The sequence below is a fragment of the Oryctolagus cuniculus genome, chromosome 8, assembly GCF_964237555.1.
Source record: "Oryctolagus cuniculus chromosome 8, mOryCun1.1, whole genome shotgun sequence".
Lineage (NCBI taxonomy): Eukaryota > Metazoa > Chordata > Mammalia > Lagomorpha > Leporidae > Oryctolagus > Oryctolagus cuniculus.
Window position 1 is genome coordinate 60,163,724 of NC_091439.1, and position 23,918 is coordinate 60,187,641.

At 43.3% G+C, this 23,918-nt stretch overlaps 1 long non-coding RNA gene across 1 annotated transcript in view; it reads right to left on the minus strand.

Annotated features, from left to right (window-relative positions):
- Positions 1-23,918, minus strand: part of LOC103350737 (uncharacterized) — a 91,373-nt gene that overhangs the window by 24,315 nt on the left and 43,140 nt on the right. The window contains exons 4-6 of the long non-coding RNA XR_007909133.2: positions 13,297-13,720; positions 9,129-9,213; positions 8,785-9,052 (exon numbers count right to left, since the gene is read on the minus strand). This is a non-coding gene — a long non-coding RNA (uncharacterized lncRNA). The remainder of the gene's footprint in view (positions 1-8,784; positions 9,053-9,128; positions 9,214-13,296; positions 13,721-23,918) is intronic.

Here is a 23,918-nt window from a genome sequence, read left to right on the forward strand (position 1 = left end):
TCTTTCCCACTGAGCCCAAATGCAGTCTCAGAATACTTTTGTAGGTTCTTCTACTCAATATCACTTCTTCCAAGACAATATTCCATCAGCTCGAATAAATTATAGTTTTCATGAAAATTGAGAAATCTGCCATCTTTGTCTTTGTCCATCCTATCTCATTTCTTCTTAGAACATATTCTAAATGAACACAGCTTGTTTTAGACTGGGATATAAAGTGATTCATGGGTATTAGAAGGCAAGCTCCCATAGCAAATGGGTAAAAGGCAAATGCTTTGTGGTGGAAAAGTCTTGGATTTGAATCCGCTGTAATGACTTAACATCCATATGATCTTGAGCAAGTCACCTAACTTGAGTTTTTTTCTTCATATGAAGGTTTTAATAGCACGTATTTTAAGGTTTATTATAATAATTTAAGAAATAGGACATGCCATGCATTTGGAAAAGATTTTGGCATAGAGTAAGCATTACAACTAAATCAATATCTTTCAATCTGAGAGAGCAAAATATATTATTAGACCAACATCTAGAGTTCATATTCTTTGGCTCCCAACTGGCTTGCTAACTTCTCAGAGAGAAGAATTACATTTATTTATATATTTTAAGAGTTATTTATTTATTTGAAAGTCAAAGTTACACAGAGAGAGGAGGAGAGGCAGAAAGAGAGGTCTTCCATCTGATGGTTCACTCCTCAGATGGCTGCAACAGCTGGAGCTGTGTCAATCCGAAGCCAGGAGCTTCTTCCAGGTCTCCCACACAGGTACAGGGGCCCAAACACTTGGGCCATCTTCCACTGTTTTCCCAGGCCATAGCAGAGAGCTGGGACTCAAACTGGTGCCCATATGGGATGCAGGCACTGCAGGAGGTTGCTTTACCTGCTATGCCACAATGCCAGCCCCAAGAAAGGAATTACATGCCACTTAGTATTTTTCATTTTTCTAGAAATTACAGTTTTATCACAGAACTGACCTCCAAAAAGTACTGAATGAACAAATGTATCTGTAAACTTATAATTTTTCTAGGAATATGTAAATGATAAATTTATCTTTCCAGGTAAAAACAGCTATAAAATACAGGCTGAGGAAATTTCTATGAAGTCAGAACTCATCCCAAGGACTGTAACGTTAGGGTGGTTCAGAATTCTAAGATCTACGTTCACGCTTCCTAGAGTTCATGCTACTGCTATGTTTTTTTTTTTTTTTTTTAAAGATCTTTTTATTTATTTGAAAGGCAGAGTTACAGAGAGACAGAGGCAGAAGCAGAGGCAGAGAAGTCTTCCATCTGCTGGTTCACTCCCCAGTTGGCTGCAATGGCTGGAACTGTAATGATCTGGAGCCAGGAGCCAGGAGCTTCTTCTGGGTCTCCCACGCAGGCGCAGGTGCCCAAGGACTTGGGTCATCTTCCACTGCTTTCCCAGGTCATAGCAGAGAGCTGGATGGGAAGTGGAGCCGCTGGGTCTTGAACCAGCACACATATGGAATGCTGGCACTGCAGGTGGGTGGCTTTACTCGCTGTGCCACAGTGCCGGCCCCCTGCTATGATCTGATTGGAGCTTGGAAGTCTGGGGAATGAACCAGTGGTTGGAAGACCTCTCTCTGTCTGTAACTCTACCTTTCAAGTAAGTAAATAAATCTTAAAAAAAAAAAAAAAGGCTAGGCTATCCAGATGTTCAGTTTTGAGCTATTACAGATGTTATATCTCTTTGATAATATTCAGAGACTGAGAATAGGCAAATTAAGATATCTAGATTTTAAGGCTGAAGAGATACAGAATAAAGAACTAGGGAAATTTTTATAAACATTTCATAAGTTCTAGATGTTATTAAAATGGAGGCTGATGGTTGTCCATATGATTTTCTTTGTATTACTAAGAGATTACTAGTTATTACTAGATTCACATTCTAACAGTGACTACTTATACTTTTTTCCAATCTAGTTTAATAACCAAAACCCAGGAATTTTAGAAATGACTGATAAATGGAATTATGTGTATAAACAACCTAAATGGAATTATGTGTATAAACAACCTAAATGCTATCTTTTCCTGGCCAGAACTACCCAGCAAAGTTGCCCACTCGATTTTACTTTATTTTTCTTCTCTAATGAATTTTATTCTAAAATTTCAATATTTACATGTATAATAAAACCCAATTATAGCCAACTACTTTTTCTACCTTACTAATGATCCAAATCCTTGAGCCAAATAACCAAGATGAAATATTTTGTGCAATGACATACATTTCATCTTTACAATTCAAAGATATTTGGCATATTTAATTAGTCATATTTTTAAGGATTCTAGCGAATTTCTTTTGACTAGTAATGTATTATGGAATTACTCTTAGCTTTTTATAACTTGATGGTGATAGTGAGAGTCTATCCATCCAAACTCTCATTGTACACTATTTGATTGAAGTCTTCCTGTTGTATTCTCACAGCATCTTGTGATTTCACTTAAAGTACAAGTCAGAATATATATTCAGTGGTTTATTATTATGTTTCTCATTAGATAATTATGAATAGGCACAGTGAAGGCAGAAGTTTATTTGGATAGCACTCTAATGTCTGGCATCTAGCATGGGTCTGGCCTCTACGAGGCACTAGAAAATATTTTTTCTTGAATTACTGAATAAATGCATCAAACTTTTTCATCCTGAATGTGTTTAGAGAACAAATCACTCTAGTATTTTTGGCAGGAAGGAGTTAGTTCAGAGCATCAAGAAGGCTTTGGAGAGGTCTTGATTACTTTTCAGCAAATCTGCAAGCTCAGGATTTCAGGAGAGCCAGATCAAGGATCCTAGTTGCACGGAGCACTGACGTGAGTTATTCGCAGGAGGACAGCTGAAGCCATTGGAAATTTCTGCTGATGACCTCAGCTGCCTGCTTATAGCAGGTGATTCCTGGGAGAAGCGTTCAAAGCCAAGGACTGCTGCCAACAATGATTTCATCTGCCTGCGAACAGCTGCTGCTAAGAAAAATGGATGCTTCTCTTCAAAGTATTTGCAAAAGCCTCATTGGCAGAATCTAACCTTGAATGATATTGCACAGGGATTCTGGGAAGTGTAGTTCTACAGTGTAGACAGCCAAGAGGAAAACATGGTGCTGATAAAAGGTGATTCAGTACACAGAGTCATTAGGAGAGTGCTCTTTATCTAAATAGGAGTGAACTAGTCTGTAGCCTCCTTAAGAAGCATTACTTTTATTTCCAAAGGTGATCTACCCCTAGAATCTGGGTACATAAGGCAGGGCTGGACAGATGAGTAACACAGAGTCATACCCTCACTTCCCTAGTGTAGAGTTGTTTCTGTCAAGTGGTACTTGGCTGCTTTTCCCACCTTCCCTTTCATGTAGAGGGTACCATGTAACTAGTACTTGCAATGCACTGTGGAAAGAAGCATACCTATTCTAGAATGAGGGCATTCAATATCATATACTCAATTTCCCAAGATCTTCTTTCTGCCTGTCGTCAGGCTGAGTTTAAAGCAAAGGTATCCAGGGCATAGTGTGTCACCAATAGAAGGACTTGGGCTTTTACAAAAAGATTTATTTGAAAAGCAGATTGACAGAGAGGGAACTATGGAGGGGAGGTAGAGTGGGACAGAAAGGTGGGGGGGAGAGAGGGGAAACCATGGGGAGAGACAGATGGGGGAGACAGGAGAGATGGTGGGGGACAGAAGAGGCTGACAGTGGGAAACAGGATGAAACAGGGGGAGGAATGGGAGATGGAGAGCAGGGGAATGGAGGGAGGGAGAGGAGAGGAAGGAAGAGAGTGGTAGAGAGAGGGAGAGACAGATCTCCCCATCTCTGGTTAACTCCCAAATGGCCACAAAGCTGGGACTATGCCTGACCAGAGCCAGGAGTCTGGAACTCCATCCAGGTCTCCTGTTTGAGTGGCAGGGTCCCAAGTATTTGGGCCATCATTGATTTTTCTTCCAGGCACATTAATTGAGAGCTGAATTAGAACTAGAGCAGCCAAGACAAGCACCCCGGCTCCAATATGGGATGCCGGCATTTTAGACGCCAGCTCAACTTACTATATGCAATAAGAGTCTCCTGTATTTGAGATTTTGTCATCACTCAGACAAAAGCTCTTGATCAGGATTAACTTAATGGACTTAGTGTACGAGACCTAAATCTTGTAGTATAAAACCAGTGGAGAGGCTGGCACTGTGGCATAGTAGGCTAAGCCTCCACCTGTGGTGCCAGTATCCCATATGGGTGCCGGTTTGAGAGCTGGCTGCTCCTCTTCTGATTTAGCTCTCTGCTATGGTCTGGGAAAACAGGGGAAGATGGCCCAAGTCCTTGGGTCTCTGTACCTGTGTGGGAGACCTGGAAGAGGCTCCTGGCTTCAGATCAGCCTAGCTCTGGCCACAACAGCCAGAGCTTAAAATCTAAAAAAAAGAATATATATATCTTATATATATCATATATATATCATATATATATAAATATATATTCTTTTTTTAGATTATATATCATATATATTATATAATATAATATATAATATATAATTATAATATATAATATATAATAATATATAATATATTATATATTATATATATGATATATATGGCCCATACACACACACACACACATATATACATATATATATATGGGCCAGCACTGTGGTATAGTGGGTAAAGCCATTGCCTGCAGTGTTGGTATTCCATTTGAGTCCTGGCTGCTCTACTTCCAATCCAGCTTCCTGCTAATGTGCCTGGGAAAGCAGCGGAGGATGGCTCAAGTCCTTGGGCCCCTGTACCTGCATAGCAGATCTGGAAGAAGATCCAGACTCCTGGCTTCAGCTCAGCTTCTGCCATTGCAGCCATTTGGGGGAGTGAACCAGCAAAGGGAAGATCTTGTGGGGAGCAACTCGGACTAGACTAAGTTACTGGAATTAAGATTTATTCTATGCATTTGCTCTCCCACAATATGGCGCTGAGAGAGGAGTAAACAACTTTTACACAGCTGCCTCCAGTTCGACCAATAACCTGCAGGAGCTGATCCTGCTCCTGATTGGAGGAGAGCAGCATACTCGGCGTGTGGGTAGCAGAGTTGGGACTGGTGGAAGAGGACTATAAAGGAGGAGAGAGACAACATGCACAAGGAACATCTAAGGGGAACATCCGGATAACATCTGAGCAGCCCCCGAGAGAGCCAGCTGGCGGTGTGCCGCTCCCCCGCGGAAGTGGGGAAAGTGGCAGAGGGAACCGCCCCTCCACGGAGGTGGAGGGGTTGCCAGCCAACCCGGGAAGGACCAGCAGCAAACCCGGGAAGGGCCGAGCAGACAAAAGAACAACGCAGGGTTTAGTGTCCTTCCTCCATGAAGAGGGGGAGTGACAAGATCTCTCTCTCTCTCTCTCCTCCTCCCTCCCTCCCTCTCCCTGTCTCTCTTTCTTTCCCTCTTTAACTCCGCCTTTCAAATAAAATAAATAAATCTTTAAAAAATTTTAAAAAGTGGGATTTAGGGGTTGTTTAGTATAGCAGCTGGCCAAATCTGTGTTGAAGAAGTAATTGATAATAAGTAAATAAGATAGAAAGGCTTGCCTTGTGTATTTCAAAGTCTCTGGCACCATTACTTAAGGATGAGTGCACTATAAGTAGATTCCATTCTATTGGACTTTGAGTGTTTCTTCCCTTAACAACTCCTTGTGTGCTCCTCCATTTTGAGAGCTATGACAAAGCTAGTTTGAGAACTAGTGAGGAATACTCTCCCACTGTTCGATATGAAAAACCAATTACTTCAGAACTTTTTGACCAAACTTTCTAGGAAAAAGATAACCTAAAATGGTTTAATATAGACACCATCATTTAGTTTAACCAGTTTTCTTGACTAAAATCTAGTAGTTTAGGGGCTGGTGCTGTGGTACAGTAGGTTAAGCTGCCGCTTGGACGCCTACATCCCATATTGGAGCACCAGTTTGAGTCCTGACTGCTCCATTTCCAGCCTAGTTCTCTGTTAATGCACCTGGGAAGCTGCAGATGGTGGTATAAGTACTTGCATCCCTCCCAACCATGTGGGAGACCTGGATCCAGTTCCTAGCTCCAGCCTGGCCCATCCTTGTCTGTTGAGGCCATTTATGGAGTGAATCATAGGATGGAAAGAAATCTTTCTTTCTCTGTCACTCAGCCTTTCAAAGAAATAAGTAAATCTTTGAAAAAACAAAAGTAAACTAAAACTTTGTAGCTTAGTAGCTCCTCCTTGACAAATTGAGAATAAACGAGGACTCCAAGAGCCTGTGACATCCCTGAAACTTTAATCTTGTGGCAAGATTAGTTACTGAAAATTAGCCGGGTTATTGTTCTCTGATATGACTTTAAATCCTTCTATTAAGTCAGTTTAATGTTAGCAGTAATACACAAAAATGAGAGCCAACATCAAAGCAGTAGGTACTATACTAATTACTTCATGTGTACTACCAGAGTATTAGTTCCACTTACATAACAGCAACCCATTACTGTAATTATTATCCAAGATTTACTAATAGGGAAACATGCTCAAAGAGGTTAAGAAACATTTCCAGGGCTGACCTGTGGCCCCTCAGTGCTGGCATCCTATGTGGGTGCTGGTTCCAGTGCTAGCTGCTCCATTTCCAATCCAGCTCCATGCTGGCACACCTGATAAAGCAGAAAATGGCTAAGTCCTTGGGCCTCTGCACTCAAATGGGAGACCTAAATGAAGCTCCTGGCTTTGGCGTGGCCCAGCACCAGCTGTCCCTGCCATTTGGGGATTGAACCAGTGGTTGGAAGCTCTCTGTCTCTCCCTTTCTCCCTGTAACTCTACCTTTCAAATAAATGAATACATCTTAAAAAAAAATTCCCAGGGCAGGCACTGTGGCACAGTGGGTTAATGCCCTGGCCTGAAGCACTGACATCCCATATAGGCGCTGGTTCGAGACCTGGCTGCTCCACTTCCAATCCAGCTCTCTGCTATGGCCTGGGAAAGCAGTAGAAGATGGCCCAGGTCCTTGGGCTCCTGTACCCACGTGGGAGACCCGGGGAGGCTCCTGGTTCCTGGCTTCAGATTGGTGCAGTTCCGGCCATTGTGGTCAATTGGGGAGTGAACCATTGGATGGAAGACCTCTCTCTCTGCCTCTCTTTTCTCTGTTTAACTCTGACTTTCAAATAAATAAATAAATCTTTAAAAAAAATTCCCAAAGCCACACAGCTATTTCATATTTTGTTTCATCTAAAAGACAATTTAGGTTTTTCTTGGTAATTTGCATGAAGCACAACTAGTAGAAGACAGTTTCCATAGATCTTTCTGCCAGGTCGTGTTTGATTGTTGTGTTCTTGACCAAGTACTCTGTAAAAGTAAGTTCTTCATATACTCAGCAAGAGATTTCTCAATTTCAAATTTAGATGAATTTCCCCAGTGTATTATCATAGGATTTTTTCCTCAATGCTTTTAGAGGTTATTTGATTAACTTGATTTCACTGATCTAAGGACTAAAAAATATTATTTTAAGCCTTCTAATATCATCAGAACCTTGAAAATAGCAATTAAAATGCCTTTCTTAAGGAAATTGTGTTACACTTAGTGATGCAATATTTTTGAACAGCCCTTGTCTTGACTTTGAGGAACAATTTTTTTGTTGTTTTTTCTTTGTTCTTCATACTATTCGGTGAACTCTTTACTTAGTGTAGGGTTAATCTTATGAGTATAAAATTAATTGAAAGTAGATCTTTATGAAAAATAAGAATGCAAATGAGAGAGGAAGGAGGAAGAAGGGTGGGAGTATGGGCACAAGGGAGTTAGTGGGGGAAGAATCATTATGTTCCCAAATTCATATATATGAAATGCATCACGTTTGTGTTCCTTAAATAAAGTTAAAGAAAGAACAATGACATGCAAATAAAAAAATTGCCAAGAATAGACAGTAAGTGGTGTCACTACACACATAACACAAAAATAAGTATGTGTGGTAAAGTGTTTGTTAGATAGTGTTTTTAAAAAATAAAAGGAATTGTGGGGGCCTGCGCTGTGGTGTAGCAGATAAAGCCGCCTCCTGCAGTTTCTGAATCCCATATGGGCTTTGGTTCCAGTCCCAGCTGCTCCACTTCCAATCCAGCTCTCTGCTGTGGCCTGGGAAAGCAGTAGAAGATGGCTCAAGTCCTTGGGCCCCTGTACCAATGTGGGAGACCCGGAAGAAGCTCCTGGCTTTGAATCAGCCCAGCTGATTGCTGTTGCAGCCACTTAGGGAGTGAACCAGCAGATAGAAGTGTTTTCTCTCTCTGCCTTTGTCTCTCTCTAACTCTGCCTTTCAAATAAAAAAATCTTAAGAAAAAAAGGAATTGTGCTATAATAAGTGTAAGCTTCAACTGCATGCCTATGAGTGTGACATATGACAAGCTTTTAAAATAACAACAACTAAATAAAAGTTTTCAGACTGGGATATAAACTATTCTCTGTCCATATACTCTAAGAATAACTATTGCTGCTGCTCCAAATACAGTTATTGTTGTTATTCCTCCTGTAACAATTGTTCATTGAATTCCCATTGTTTCCATTTACCATACTAGGTACCCACATAGAAGAACACTAATCTTTCAAACAAACCTGTAAAGTGAATATTTTTATCCTTATTGTATAGGTGACAAGTTGTCGCTGAGAGAGATTTCAAAACTTTCCCCATGAATGTAGGTCTTGTTAGTGTTATGGATAGATTTGAATTGGCTTCAAATCCTGCTATCATTCATTGCCTCATACTGCCTTTCCCAACTTATTTATAGACACACATGAAACACAGTCCAATTTATATACCTGAGATCAAAGAGACTTGCTCACCATGTATTTATGGGTTCTGCTGTGATATCATGGGCTCCCAAACATACATATAGTTTCCTCCCTGGGTGATTCCTGATCCTTTTCTTCGATCCAGATCCCAGCCAGCTGATGACACTCAAGCCATCCATATGCTTTTGAGCTGGTAACAAACAACGTATAAATGTGTCTCAGAACGCCTCCCCAGATTTCTCGCAGGCAGGCAATTCCTTGGATGAGTCCTGGTCGGAGGGAATGTTGGGCAATAGGCAAAGCAGGTAATTTAGTAGACCTGTGGAAGGAGCGAGCATTGTTATTCCAGCTGTAGGGATTCACTGTGAACTCTCAAGAAAATGTGTGACACTCACCTCTAATGACAAATAGCCTTGATCCTGCCTGCATTTCTGCTTTGTGCTTACAATTTCATGGGCCAGAAGAGGAGAAAAAGAAAAACTGTAAGAAAAAAATGAAGGCTGTACGATAACAGTATGGTGGCTGTTTAGCTTTACTTTTACACTGCTGCTGAAGAATTGCCCACATTGTCTCATACTCATCTGTTTCCCATCCAGAAAGTTCGTATTCCCCGCTGATCAGCCTTGAAGTCTGAGAAGAGCTATGGTATGGCTGTTACAACACTGATTCTACACATTGGAATCACCTGGGAAGCCTCCCTAATTGTGATTCGGAGTCAAGCTTGAGCTGTGGTGTGAGCAGGCTGGGCCTGGGAGCCTGGGCCTCCTGTTGAGTTCTCAGAGTCCATGAGGTAGAAGGACATTGACCACTCTAGCCACCCTCCTCTGACATCATCTCTTCATACTTTCTTTCTTCACTCTCCCATTAAAGAACCCAGTACTGTCCAATGAAAGAGCCAGCCTCACAGAAGAGTCATTCTGGGAAAAGGGGGCTTTCTGAGACTGGCTAAACTTAGCAAGAATTCATGCTCTGACATGGTTGGCTGCCTGGGAAGCAACAGATTAGGGATGGTGGAAGATGAAATAGTTTGGGGAAATACACCACGATGGAAAAAATTAACTTCGAATTAAAACACTTGGATTCATTTCTGGCTTTGCCACTTACTCAGTGTGTGAGTCTTTTCTGTTATTAGTAGAATAAGAAAATTTGATCCCTGAAATATTTTTCAGTTGCAATAACTGTCATTAGGGGAGAAGAAGAGAAAATGTAATTGAAGTTGAACTAAGCAATGCTTAGGTAGGCTGCAGTCCGTTCTTTGACTTAGAGTGGATTTGCAGAAAGCTGGGACAATCCTACTTCTCTCACTATGTTCTGAGCTTCCTTGGGCATCACAGAAGCTCACAAAGCAGGGCTTCTTCCCCTTCTTTTTCTTCTTCTTTTTCAAAAAGATTTTATTTATTTGAGAGGTAGAGACAGAGAGAAAGGTTTTCCATCCACTGGCTCACTCCCCAAATGGCTTCAATGGCCCAGCCTGAAGCAGAAGTTCTTCCTGGGTCTCCCATGTGGGTGCAGGGGCCTTAGTGCTTGGGCCATCTTTTACTGCTTTTCCAGGCCAGATCAGAAGAGGAGCAGCTGGGACTAGAACTAACATCTGTATGGAATATTGGCACTGGCGCCCCAGGTGGAGGATTTATTTACTATGCTACAGCGTTGGCCTGCATAAAGCAGAGCTTCTGATGCTAGGAGCAAGCTGGGGCTTTTCCACTCTCCAAGTTAGTTTTTTTCTGACTGATGTTGGCCTGGACCATGTAGGTTTCTAAACTGTGGGTGTGACTACTTTAGGGTGAAGGGACATGGAATCCCTTTCCCTGTGTCGGATTGGCTTTTGTGTTTTTTTTTTTTCCCCGTTCTGGACACCTGACCTTTCCTGCTCAACTACTCCTTATGCTCAGTAGGTTTAATCGACACCATGTAGATGCTTCACTCTGGATCCAGAAAAGGGAGGGTTCTGCCTCTTTTTTGGGATATTCTGGCTTGCATCTTGGGAGGCCTTTGACACTTTCTAAGCAGAGTTGTGGCATGAGAAGATGGAGATACTTGAGTGAAAAGCAGATGCGCAAAAGAGGGGTTTGCCTAGGGAATAATTTAAAGGACTTGCAATCCTTCAGATGAGAGACTATGGGACAATGATAAGCAATGGAAGCAGATGGAGGCAGGAATGGCCGAAACTAGGACTTGGTGGTGGTGGTGGTGGTGGTTGTGGGGCTCAGCCCAGCTGCACAGGATTGATGGATAAATGAGTGCTTCATCAAGAGAAGACTCAGGAACGTGGATCTTGTCTTGATGATTCTCGCAACAATAATGCTAGTAACTAATCATTGTAAGGCACACTGGACTCTAGGCATGGGGTAAAGTTCTGCATGCATTCTGCCAGAGGGAAGATTTTATTCCCATCTCCTGCACGAGGCAGCAGAGGCTCAGAAGTTAGTAACTTGCTGAAACCCTACTTTGTAACCAGCAGAGGCAGGACTTAAACGCAGCTCTATCTTCAGGTTCAGTGCATTCTTAACCACCCTACAAAGCAGCCTCTGAGGGAGGGGAGAAACTCCCTGTGAGTTTAGAGTAAGATAGAATGAGCATATAGAGGAGTTAAGGTGCCCGGGTTGCTTCCTGCTTAAGACTGCTCAGAATCTGAAAAGTAGAGGATCAGAAGGCAAAGTAGCTGGGGTAAGGCTGCTTATTTGCTAAGGTGTTGGTTCTTAAACTTGGGCTCTGTATCAGCACATCAGCATCACTTGTGGGCTTGTTATAAATGCTAGTTTGGGGTCCCACCCCAGTCTGGAATCAGAGACTCAAGGCGTAGGCTCTGTGATTTGTGTTTAACAAGCCCTAGATGATGCTGATGCACATGAACATTTGGAAACCACTGACTTAGAGAACAGCTTTTCTCTCGTGCCCCAGTGCAGGCCCAGGTGTAGATATGTGAGCAGAATACTGTGTTGTGTGGGTCAGAACAAGGGGCTGCAGTGTGATCCGGGCAAGGCCTGGTAGGGAGCAGAGCACCAGGCGTTGGCTTCAGGATTGGGAGAAGGATAAGCCTCCTCTTGGGGCTGTGTGCCTCTCTAGTGTGTGGGAGGTTCTATTCTTTTTCTCCATATGTGTAACATCTGCTTTATTTCCCCTTGTGAGTGGCTCTAGGAGACTTGTGTGTGCCTTTCTTGCTTAGTAGAATCCTCCCTCTGAAGAGATGTGCAATTCAGGACATGCTCAAGCTGACTTACCTCAAACGGTAGAGTTAGAAACATACCAGGGGATTCCAATTCAATCCCATCAAGGTGGCATATACCAATGCCATCTCACTAGTCCCAGTGATCAATTTCTGTTCACAATTGATCGTAATGATAGGATTAAGAACCAAAGGGATCACATAAACAAGAATAGTGTCTGCAAATACTAGCTGATAGAATCAAAAAGTGAGAGAATGATCCAACATGGGAAGTGAGACACACAGCAGACCCATAGAATGGCAGATGTCCTAAACAGCACTCTGGCCTCAGAATTAGCCCTTAAGGCATGCGGATCCGGCTAAAAAGCCCATGAGAGTATTTCAGGCATGGAAAGCCAAGACACTCTGGGGGGGGGGGGGAAGGGGAACCTAAATGAAAGATCTCTGCGAGTGAGATCCCAGTGGAAAGAACGGGTCATCAAAGAAGGAGGTACCTTTCTCTGAAGGGAGGAGAGAACTTCCACTTTGACCATGGCCTTGTCTAAATATGATCAGAGTCGGTGAACTCAGTGGGCTTCCATAGCCTTGGCAGCTCATGACAAGAGCCTACTAGGGTGATTACTGATGCCATAAACAAGACTGTAAATTTGTTAAGTCAACAACAGGAGTCACTGTGCACTTACTCCTCATGTAGGACCTTTGTCCTTAGTGTGCTGTACATTGAGATTTAATGCTATAACTAGTACTCAAACAGTATTTTTTACTTTATGTTTCTGTGTGGGAGCAAACTGTTGAAATCTTTACTTAATGTATGCTAAACTGATCTTCTGTATATAAAGAGAATCGAAAATGAATCTTGATGTGAATGGAAGGGGAGAGGGAGTGGGAAAGGGGAGGATTGCGAGTGGGAGGGACGTTATGGGGGGGAAGCCATTGTAATCCATATTCTGTACTTTGGAAATTTATATTCATTAAATAAAAGTTAAAAAAAGAATCCTCCCTCTACCAGGTGCAGGGAGTGCAGCAGTTGCTAACCAGTCAGCAGGTGCAGTCTGAGCAAGAGCTGCAAGGTCAGCAGAGGGAGCTGGGGAAGCTCACAGAGCAGGTGCAGGGGCCATGGCAGAATTACCATGGAAATGGGGACCTAGAGTTGAGGGTTGCATTCCTGAGAGAGAGAGAGCTGCCCACTGTCAAGGCCACCTACACCCTCCCTCACCTCTTCCTCACACAGAGATGGACATGCTCAGCAACTGAGGCTGTCGGATGGGACACTGGCAAGGCTGAAAACAGGTAAGAAGCGGATGGCTGTGTGGAAGGAGAGGAGAGGCTAGGGGGTAAAAGCATCAAGGAAGTGACGGCAACGCTTGCGCTTGTCTGGGAAGTTGTTTCTCACTCACCTGTTCTGTACCATTTGGTAGGAAAGAGATCCAGTCATCCCAGGCAGCGGTGAGAAAGCTTCAGAGGCAGGTGGCAGTGGTTTCTAGGCAGAGTCAGGACCCCAGGCACCTGCTGACCGTGCTAGGTTGGGAACTGGATGAACTTCTGGGCTGCCCTTGGGACAGTAGCACAGTCAGTTTTTAGGAGAGGAGGAAATCTAGGGTCAGTCTCCTGAGGAGTAAGCAGGAGGTGACTAATGAAGTGGGGAAGCTGGTGGTGTTTCCTTTGCTCCAGGAACATACCCTGTTTAGCAGGGGCCAATCTTGTATCCATCTGTTTTCTAGAGAGCTTCCATGTGAGTCTTTTAGAGCTGCAGGCTTGGAGGATCACCCTCACTAAAAGGCAGACTCCACGCCACCTCCTCACAGCTGCAGACTGGGGTCCCTGGAAGAAACATGGAGTTGCCTCAAGAAGGAAGTAAAGGTTTTGTGAAAACAAGGCAGTAATTTAAGCTACTGAGAGACCCAGATTGTGTGGTTGAGAGTGGGGGCTACTAGCTTTCAGAATAGACAGCCTTGAGGAGTCCCTTCTCCCTACCATCAGCATCACTGGAGCTACAGCCGCTCCAGCTGCAGTGGAAGTGACAACAGAGTCAGGACTTGATTGCCCAGCAGAACTGTTGCATCTGGCTGAGGGTGTGGATGGGGCTTCTCCAGATCAGGGCAGGAGGCAGGGATCGTGGCTGGGAGGGTTGGCCTTGTGCATGAGCAGCTAAGCGCTGATGAGATGCTGCCAATACCCCTCCCTGCCACCATCAAGGGGTCGTACTTCCTGGAGGCCCAGGCCCTGGAGTAAGCTCATGTGAATGAAGAGCAAACTTCTCTGAAGCTGCCATCCTCCATGTGGAGGAGGTCAGCGCAGGGGGGCTCCTGCTGGGGTCTCAGGGGTTCAGATGCCCCAGATCCTCGATGGCTCTTTTGTCTCCTCCTTGGTGCCCACATTTTGAGCTTGGTGGATTCTTTGTCAGAAGAAGCAGCTGCTAGAATTCTTCCCAAAGATTCTAAAGGCCTGTCTTGATGCCCCAAGACCCCAGAGAAGATATCCTTGTTCCCACTATCGCTCCTGGGAAGCATCTCCAGATATTGGATACCTAATCTTCTGGTTGAATCCTTTTGACCGAAGCTCTTTTCTGCTGTTTTTCTTGGCCCACCAATGTCTTAAAAAAATTGAGAAAGGGACCCTGGGTCTTGGGGTCCTGTTTCCTGTTCTGTCTCTGGGTTCAGCCAAAGCCCAGGCAAGTGCCCTTGTTGTTATGCTGGAGGGAGCTACTCACTTCCTTGTCTTCCAGGGATAAGGTAAGGATGAAGTCAGCTGTGGGATCGGGTTCCGTGGGCAGAGCTAGGAGCTGGCTGTGTATTTCACCCCTCCTCCCTCCTCCCTCCCATCCCATCCCCTTACTCAGGCTGCTGCACACTTGAAGGAAATGATCCCAACTTGGTCACTTGCCTTGCTAGAGGGCTTCTTAGATACTTTATTTAACAAGTCCCTTACTGCTTTCTGCTTTTGTACTTGAGAGGTAAAAAGGATGGGGGTAGTAAGGGGCTAGTTTTTATTTATTTTCAGTGTTGGAGAAAGACTTATTTTAATCTTTCTGGCTATTAAAAAGAGAATAAACCTTCTGCATAGTTATTTGCATTAAGGCTTTGGTATATTGTTTTTTTATTTAATTAATTAATTAATTAATTAATTTGAAAGGCAGAGTTACAGAGAGGGAGAGGCCGAGTGAGAGAGAGAGATGCTCTGTCTGCTGGTTCACTCCCTAAATCGGGCAATAGCTAGGGCTGGGCCAGGCTGAGACCAGGCTCATCTGGATCTGCCATCTGGGAGGAAGGAGACCAATCACTTGGATCATCTTGTGCTGCCCCTCCCAGGTGCATTAGCAGGGAGCTAGATTAGAAAAGGAGCAGCAAGGCCTTGAACAGGCACTCTATGGGATGCCTGTTGTGCAGGTGGTGATTTATCCTCTGTACTACAACGCTGGTTCAGATGTGTTCATTTTGAGGATAAGTTATGGGGAAAAAATTGTGGCTAGAGGATTAAAGATGAGGCATGAAGGGCCTTCATCCTTTTGAAAGATGAAAATAAAATATATTGAGGAAAGACTGAATAATAGTGGATACAATTCATGGACTCTCCTCATGACTCCAACAAAATTTTACTACTTTTCCCACCCTTTTATAACTTTATCCTGATGGAAGTTCAGAGGAGAGAATTAACATTCCACAGAAGAAAGGGGACCCTTTCAGTTATGGAGAGGGGTGAGACAGGATGAAGGACATGGATGAGTTAGCATGGATTTAGGAGTCACCAATGCCATCAAGTTTTCACACATGAAGATAGAAATGGGGGTAGGGGTGGGAGCAAGCAGCAGTTTTTAATAGCTAAGGATGGGCCAGAGCCAACATTTTCTGAATGCTCTCTTCTACCTTCCAGGCGTAGTTCTTAACAGACAACCAGTTATCTTTGTTCATAGAATGAGATCTGTGATTGAAGCTGAGACACTCAATCCAGAACCTTTTCAGAACCTGAAAAGTCAGAACTTTTTGTACTTCTAGTTTTGTTTTCTTTTGTTGAGTGCTCTTTCCTTTCTTCTTCTGCCATTCCCCTTCCACCCTAGGGAATTCTGTTGTGTTGGCTTTGTTCTTTTTCTTTTTTCTTTCTTTCTTTTTTATTTTTTAAGAGAGCTACAGAGGAGGAAACCTTCCATCTGCTGGTTCACTCCCCCAGATGGCCACAATGGCCAGGGCTGGGGCCAGGCAGAAACCAAAAGATAGGAGCTTTTTCCAGGTCTCCCATGTGGGTGGCAGGGGCCCAAATACTTGGAACATATTCTGCTGTTTTCCCCAGGCCATTAGCAGGGGGCTAGATTGGAAGAGGAGCAGCCGGGACAAGAACTGGTGCCCATAAGGGATGCCAGTGTTGCAGGCAGGAGCTTTACTTGCTGTACTGCAACACTGGTCCTGGCTTTGTTCTTGAAGTACTACTTCTCCTGATTCTTTCCTTCAAGCTAGGAAAGGGCAAAGAACTAGAATTCTGTACTTGCTTGTCATTTTTGTGAGTAACACTGATAGAACAAGTTATGTGCCTAGTTACTCAAGGAAGTGATTCTTTAGTTTTGATACCATCTGAAGAAGGGGAGAGGAATGAGGTTGGAGATCAGGGAAAAGCTAAACTCAAAGAGTGCTTTTCAGGTATCATCTACATAACTATCCCTGTATTTCAATCATTTCCATGGGCAAGGATTACATCTTTGGGTATACCAAGACTTTTCTCCCTGCCAAGGAAAATTCAGGAGGAGGGAAGGACTATTTTAATAATTTTAGTAGTTCCAGGGTAGGCATTTGGAGCAGAGGTTAAGATGCCACTTGGGACACCCATATTGCATAAGAGTGCCTGGATTCAAGTCCTGGCTCTGTTTCCAATTTCAGCATTCTGCTAATGTACACCTTGGGATGCAGCAGGTGATAGCTCGAGTCCTTGGGTCCCTGTTACTCAGGAGCGAGACTAGGGTTGAGTTCCTGTCTCCAAGTCTGGCCCATGCCCAGCTATTATGGGTATTTGAACAAGAAGGTTAGAATATCTCTCCTATCTCTATTATTAAAAAGATTTATTTATTTATTTATTTGAAAGAGAGGGACCCACAGACATCTTCCAACTTCTGGTTCACTGCTCAAATGACTACAACAGCCAAGGCTGGGCCAGTCTGAAGCCAGGAGTCAGGAGTCATATTTGGTATTCATACATGGGTGCAGGGGGCCAAGCACCTGTGTTATCTTATGCTGCTTATCCCAGCTGCATTAGCAGGAGGTGGATTAGAAGTGGAGAAGCCAGGTCTCAGAATTGCAGGTGATAGCTTAACTCATTGTGCCACAATGCTTGCTCCTTTTCTCTTCTCTCTCTCTCTGCCATTAGAATTTTGAAAATTGCTAACGTACCATTTGGTGGAACGCAGGTGGAAGCTGAATAAGAGGCTCTGTATGAACACACCAGGTAACCTTCACAAGAGCTACAGAAGCCAGGTGAGAGACCATAGTGCCTAGTCTTATAATCATAAGAAAAGTTACATTGAAGAAAGCAAGAAGGAAATGGTTTCCTGTATCAACCCTTCCCCAGCTCCAAGGAGCATGGCATGGAGAAACACCTCTCATGTGGGAGATGGAGAGTGAACTGAATCTCAGTGCCATGCCCACTGAGAAAAGATTCAGTTGGACTGAGTTGTGCCTCTGCCCTGGCCCCTAGTCCCATACTGGTCGAGTGAGTATTTGGCACTTCCAGAGCCTGGGGGCTTCTGTGACCTTCCTACAGCTGCTGGCAGAAAATAAAACTCCAGGTGCATGGAAAACCAGGAGAGGGAGCATAGAACTGTGCCCTGGAGTTCAGAGCCCAGCCTAGTGGACTGAGACCTGACAATGCTCAAAGGCTCTATTCCCTGTTCAGTACTCACAAACTGGGCCTCTAGACTTATCCAGCATCAGGTAGAGACCTGAGCTCTGGGATCAGAGGATGGGGTGTGTGTGTGTGTGTGTGTATAGGGGATTCATTTGGGCTGTGTTGCTGCTGGCTTAATGGGATTTGGAGTCCCATGGCAAGTTTTAAACTGTACCCTTAGAAGTAAGTCTGTAGGAATGTATGCAGAGCCATACAGCTTTTCAGTTACAAACTTCCTCTTCTCTTTCTTATTGCCACTCTTATTTTTTACTGAGATCTATTTCCAATTGACTTTATAAACATATGATTAACTCTGTTAAAGAGTTCAACAAGTAGTATGAATAAAAAAATGAAAAAGCAAAAAAAGAAACTGTTCCTCGACAGTCAAGACAAGGGCAGCTCTACACATCCCTTCTTGAAGTGTCAATTTTACTTCCACAGATTTCGTTTAGGTGCTCTATTAGTTATCACAGATCAGGGAGAACATATGGTATTAGTCCTTTTGGGACTAACTTATTCACTAAGTATGATTCTTCCAGATTCATCTATTTTGTTGCAAATGACTGAATTTCATTTTTTTTTTATCACTGTGTAGTATTCCATAGTGTACATATCCCACAATTTCTTTTATCCAGTCTTCAATTGATGGACATTTGGGTTGATTCCATATCTTAATTATTGTGAATTGAGCTGCAATAAACATGGGAGTACAAATAACTCTTTTGTTTACATCCCATTCACATCAAGATTCATTTTCAATTATCTTTATATACAGAAGATCAGTTTAGTATATACTAAGTAAAGATTTCAACAGTTTGCGCCCACACAGAAACACAAAGTGAAAAATACTGTTTCAGTACTAGTTATAGCATTACTTCACATTGGACAACACATTAAGGACAGAGATCCTACATGAGGAGTAAGTACACAGTGACTACTGTTGTTGATTTAACAAATTGACACTCTTGTTTATGGTGTCAGTAATCTCCCTAGGCTCTTGTCATGAGCTGCCAAGGCCATGGAAGCCTTTTGAGTTCGCTAACTTCAATCTTATTTCTACAAAGTCATAGTCAAAGTGGAGGTTCTCTCCTCCCTTTAGAGAAAGGTACCTCCTTCTTTGATGGCCCATTCTATCTACTGGGATCTCACTCGCAGAGATCTTTCATTTAGGTCCTTTTTTTTCCCCCCCAGATTGTCTTGGCTTTCCATGCCTGAAATACTCTCATGGGCTCTTCAGCCAGATCTAAATGCCTTAAGGGCTGATTCTGAGGCCAGAGTGCTGTTTAGGACATCTGCCATTCTATGAGTCTGCTGTGTATCCCACTTCCTATGTTGGATTGTTCTCTCCCTTTTTGATTCTATCAGTTAGTATTAGCAGACACTAGTCTTGTTAGTGTGATCCCTTTGACTCTTAGACCTATCAGTGTGATCAATTGTGAACTGAAATTGATCCCTTGGACTAGTGAGATGGCATTGGTACATGCCACCTTGATGGGATTGAATTGGAATCCCCTGGCCCATTTCTAACTCTACCATTTGGGGCAAGTCCGATTGAGCATGTCCCAAGTTGTACATCTCCTCCCTTTCTTATTCCCACTCTTATATTTAACAGGGATCACTTTTCAGTTAAATTTAAACACCTAAGAATAATTGTGTGTTAATTACTGAGTTCAACCAATAGTATTAAGTAGAACAAAAAAAATACTAAAAGGGATAAAGTATTAAGTTGTTTATCAACAGTCAGGACAAGGGCTAATCAAGTCATTGTTTCTCATAGTGTCCATTTCACTTCAACAGTTTTCCTTTTTGGTGCTCGGTTGTCACTGATCAGGGAGAAGATATGATATTTGTCCCTTTGGGACTGGCTTAATTCACTCAGCATGATGTTTTCCAGATTCCTCCATTTTGTTGCAAATGACCAGATTTCATTTTTTTTAATGCTGTATAGTATTCTATAGTGTACATGTCCCATAATTTCTTTATCCAGTCTACCGTTGATGGGCATTTGGGTTGGTTCCAGGTCTTAGCTATTGTGAATTGAGCTGCAATAAACATTAAGGTGCAGACAGCTTTTTTGTTTGCCAATTTAATTTCCTTTGGGTAAATTCCAAGGAGTGGGATGGCTGGTTGTATGGTAGGGTTATATTCAGGTTTCTGAGGAATCTCCAGACTGACTTCCATAATGGCTTGACCAGTTTGCATTCCCACCAACAGTGGGTTAGTGTCCCTTTTTCTTCACATCCTTGCCAGCATCTGTTGTTGGTAGATTTCTGGATGTGAGCCATTCTTACTGGGGTGAGGTGAAACCTCATTGTGGTTTTGATTTGTATTTCCCTGATTGCTAGTGATCCTGAACATTTTTTCATGCGTCTGTTGGTCACTTGGATTTCTTCTTTTGAAAAATGTCCTTGGCCCATCTCTCTCTCTCTCTCTCTCTCTCTTTTTTTTTTGACAGGCCTGGACAGTGAGAGAGAGAGAGAGAGATAAAGGTTTCCTTTTGCTGTTGGTTCATCCTCCAATGGCCGCCATGGCTGGCGCACTGCGGCTGGCACACCGTGCTGATCTGAAGGCAGGAGCCAGGTGCTTCTCCTGGTCTCCCATGGGGTGCAGGGCTCAAGCACTTGGGCCATCCTCCACTGCACTCCTGGGCTACAGCAGAGAGCTGGCCTGGAAGAGGGGCAACTGGGACAGAATCCGGCACCCTGATCAGGATTAGAACCTGGAGTGCCGGCGCCGCAGGCGGACGATTAGCCTATTGAGCCACAGCAACTGCCTTGGCCCATCTCTTGAGTGAGTTGTTTGTTTTGTTGTTTGGAGTTTCTTGATCTCTTTGTAGATTCTGGTTATTAACCCTTTATCTGTTGCATAGTTTGCAAATATTTTTTTTCCCATTCTGTCAGTTGCCTCTTCACTTTCCTGACTGTTTCTTTTGCAGTACAGAAACTTCTCAATTTGGTGCAATCCCAAATGTTAATTTTGGCTTTGACTGCCTGCGCTTCTGGGGTCTTTTCCAAGAAGTCTTTGTTGGTAGCTGTATCCTGCAGGGTTTCTCCAATGGTCTCTAATAATTTGATGGTGTTGGGTCATAGATTTAGGTCTTTAATCCATGTTGAGTGGATTTTTGTGTAAGGTGAAAGGTAGGGGTCTTGCTTCATGATTCTGCACGTGGAAATCCAATTTTCCCAGCACCATTTATTGAATAGACTGTCCTTACTCCAGGGATTGGTTTTGGATCTTTGATCAAATATAAGTTGGCTGTAGATGTTTGGATTGATTTCTGGTGTTTCTATTCTGTTCCATTGGTCTATCCATCTGTTTCTGTACCAGTACTGTGCTGTTTTGATAACAACTGCCCTGTAGTATGTCCTGAAATCTGGTATTTTGATGCCTCCGGCTTTGTTTTTGTTGTACAAGATTGCTTTAGTTATTCGAGGTCTCCTGTGTCTCCATATGAATTTCAGCATCATTTTTTCCAGAACTGAGAAGAATGTCTTTGGTATTTTGATTGGTATCGCATTGAATATATAAATCGGTTTTGGGAGAATGGACATTTTGATGCTATTGATTCTTCCAATCCATGAGCATGGAAGATTTTTCCATTTCTTGGTATCCTCTTCTGTCTTTAAGGTTTTGTAATTTTCATCGTAGAGATCTTTAACGTCCTTGGTTAAGTTTATTCCAAGGTATTTGATTATTTTTGTGGCTATTGTGAATGGGATTGATCTTAGAAGTTCTTTCTCAGCCATGGCATTGCCTGTGTATACAAAGGCTGTTGATTTTTGTGCATTGATTTTATACCCTGTTACTTTGCCAAAATCTTCTATGAGTTCCAATAGTCTGTTAGTAGAGTTCTTTGGATCCCCTAAAGAATCATATCATCTGCAAAGAGGGATAGTTTGACTTCTTCCTTCCCAATTTGTATCCCTTTAATTTCTTTTTCTTGCCTAATGGCTCTGGCTAGAACCTCCAGAACTATATTGAATAGCAGTGGTGAGAGTGGACATCCCTGTCTGTTACCAGATCTCAGTGGAAATGCTTCCAACTTTTCCCCATTCAATAGGATGTTGGCTGTGGGTTTTTCATAAATTGCTTTGATTGTATTGAGGAATGTTCCTTCCAAACCCAGTTTGCTTAGTGTTTTCATCATGAAAGGCTGTTTTTTTGATTATCTGAAATAGAAATGTTTTGCCTCTGCTGGCTTACTTGCCAAATGATCCCACCACAACCAATGCTGAGCTAGGATGAAGTAATGGCCTCAGTCTTGGTCCCCAGCATGGATGGCAAGGTCTCAAGTGCTTGAGCTATCGCCTGCTGCCTCCTAGAGTTTGCATTAGTAGATGTAACATATGCATTTACCTATGTTGATTGTTGACTAAAACATTTCAAGTCTTTCTCAGAACCATTGCAAAAGTTGAAGGATGTATCTAAGACTGTTTTTTTTTTTTTTTAAGATTTATTTATTTACCTGAGAGGCGGAGTTAGAGAGGCAGAGAGAGAGAGAGAGGTCCTTCACTCCCTACATGGCCACAACGCTGGGGCTCTGCTGACCTGACACTAGGGGCTTCTTCTGGGTCTCTCATGTGGGTGCAGGGGCCCAAGCAGCTGTGCCATCTTCATTGCTTTCTCAGGTCATACTAGAGATCTGGATCAGAAGTGGAGCAGCCAGGATTCTAACCAGTGCCCATATGGGATGCTGTCACTACAAGTAGCGGCTTTACCCACTATGCCAGAGTGCCTGCCCCTGTTTTTGTGTGAATAATTTGGTTCAGAATTCTTTGTTTTTAAAGATTTATTTATTTATTTGAAAGGCAGAGTTAGGGAGAGGGAGATATCTTCCATCTTCCAGTTCACTCTCTAAATAGCTGCAATGTCTGGGGCTGAGCTGGGCCAATGCCAAGGAGTCTTGAATTCCATCATGATCTCCCATCTTGGTGGCAGGGGCTCAAGCACCTGGGTCACCTTCCACTGCTTTCCCAGGACCTGAACTTGAAGCATAGTGACCAGGACTTAAACTTGTGCTCATATGAGATGCCATGTCACAGGCGTTGGCTTTACCCACTGTAACACAAGACCAGACCCTCAATATAGAATTCTCGGCTTACATTCTTTTTTCCTTCTAAAAATTCCATAGGAACGGTCTCCCTGGCGTTGGTGCTGTGGCTTAGCAGGTAAAGCCACTGCCTGTAGTGCCAACATTGCATATGGGCGCCAGTTTGAGTCTTGGCAGCATGCTCTACTTCTGATCCAGCTCTCTGCTATGGCCTGGGAAAGTAGTAGAGGATGACCCAAGTCCTTGGGCCCCTGTATCTGTGTGGGAGGTCCCAAAGAAGCTCTAGAATCCTGGCTTTAGATCAGCCCAACTTCTGCTATTGCAACCATTTGGGGAGTGAACCAGTGGATAGAGGGTTTCTCTCTCTCTCCCTCTCCCTTCTTCTCCCTTGCCTCTGCCTCTTGTTCTCTGTAGCTCTTTCAAATAAATAAACCTTTAATAAAGAAACTGTCTCATTGTTTCTTGTGTCTTTTTTTCAAAATAATTTTTACTCATAATTCTTTTTTTTTAAGATTTTATTTGAGAGGTAGAGTTACAGACAGTGAGAGGGAGAGATAGAGAAAGGTCTTCCTTTCATTGGTTTACTCCCCAATTGGCTGCAATGGTTGGAACTGAGCTGATCCAAAGCCCGGAGCCAGGAGCTTCTTCCAGGCCTCCCATGTGGGTGCAGGGGCCCAAGGACTTGGGCCATCTTCTATTGCTTTCCCAGGCCATAGCAGAGAGCTGGACTGAAAGTGAAGCAGCTGGGACTTGAACCAGCACCCATATGAGATGCCAGCGCTTCAGGCCAGGGCGTTAACCTGCTGTGCCACAGTGCCAGCCCCCATCTATCAGATCTTAACTTAGGCTGCAGGAAAGGTAGGAAGGATAGCTCATGTGGGATGAATATTGAAACTATAGACTTTGTGTAAATACAGAGAGGGTGAGAATGAGGGCTGTAGGTAGGCAGCTAGCTTTGACAAGCACCAAGACTCAGATGTGAGGAAAAGCATGGTGGGTTTTGTGACTAAATTGCAACTCTTAGAGCCAGAATGAGTGTGGTGGGCTCAGGAGAAGCCATGGCAGCCAAATGAAAAATGCCTCATAGGTTATGTGACCCTTAGA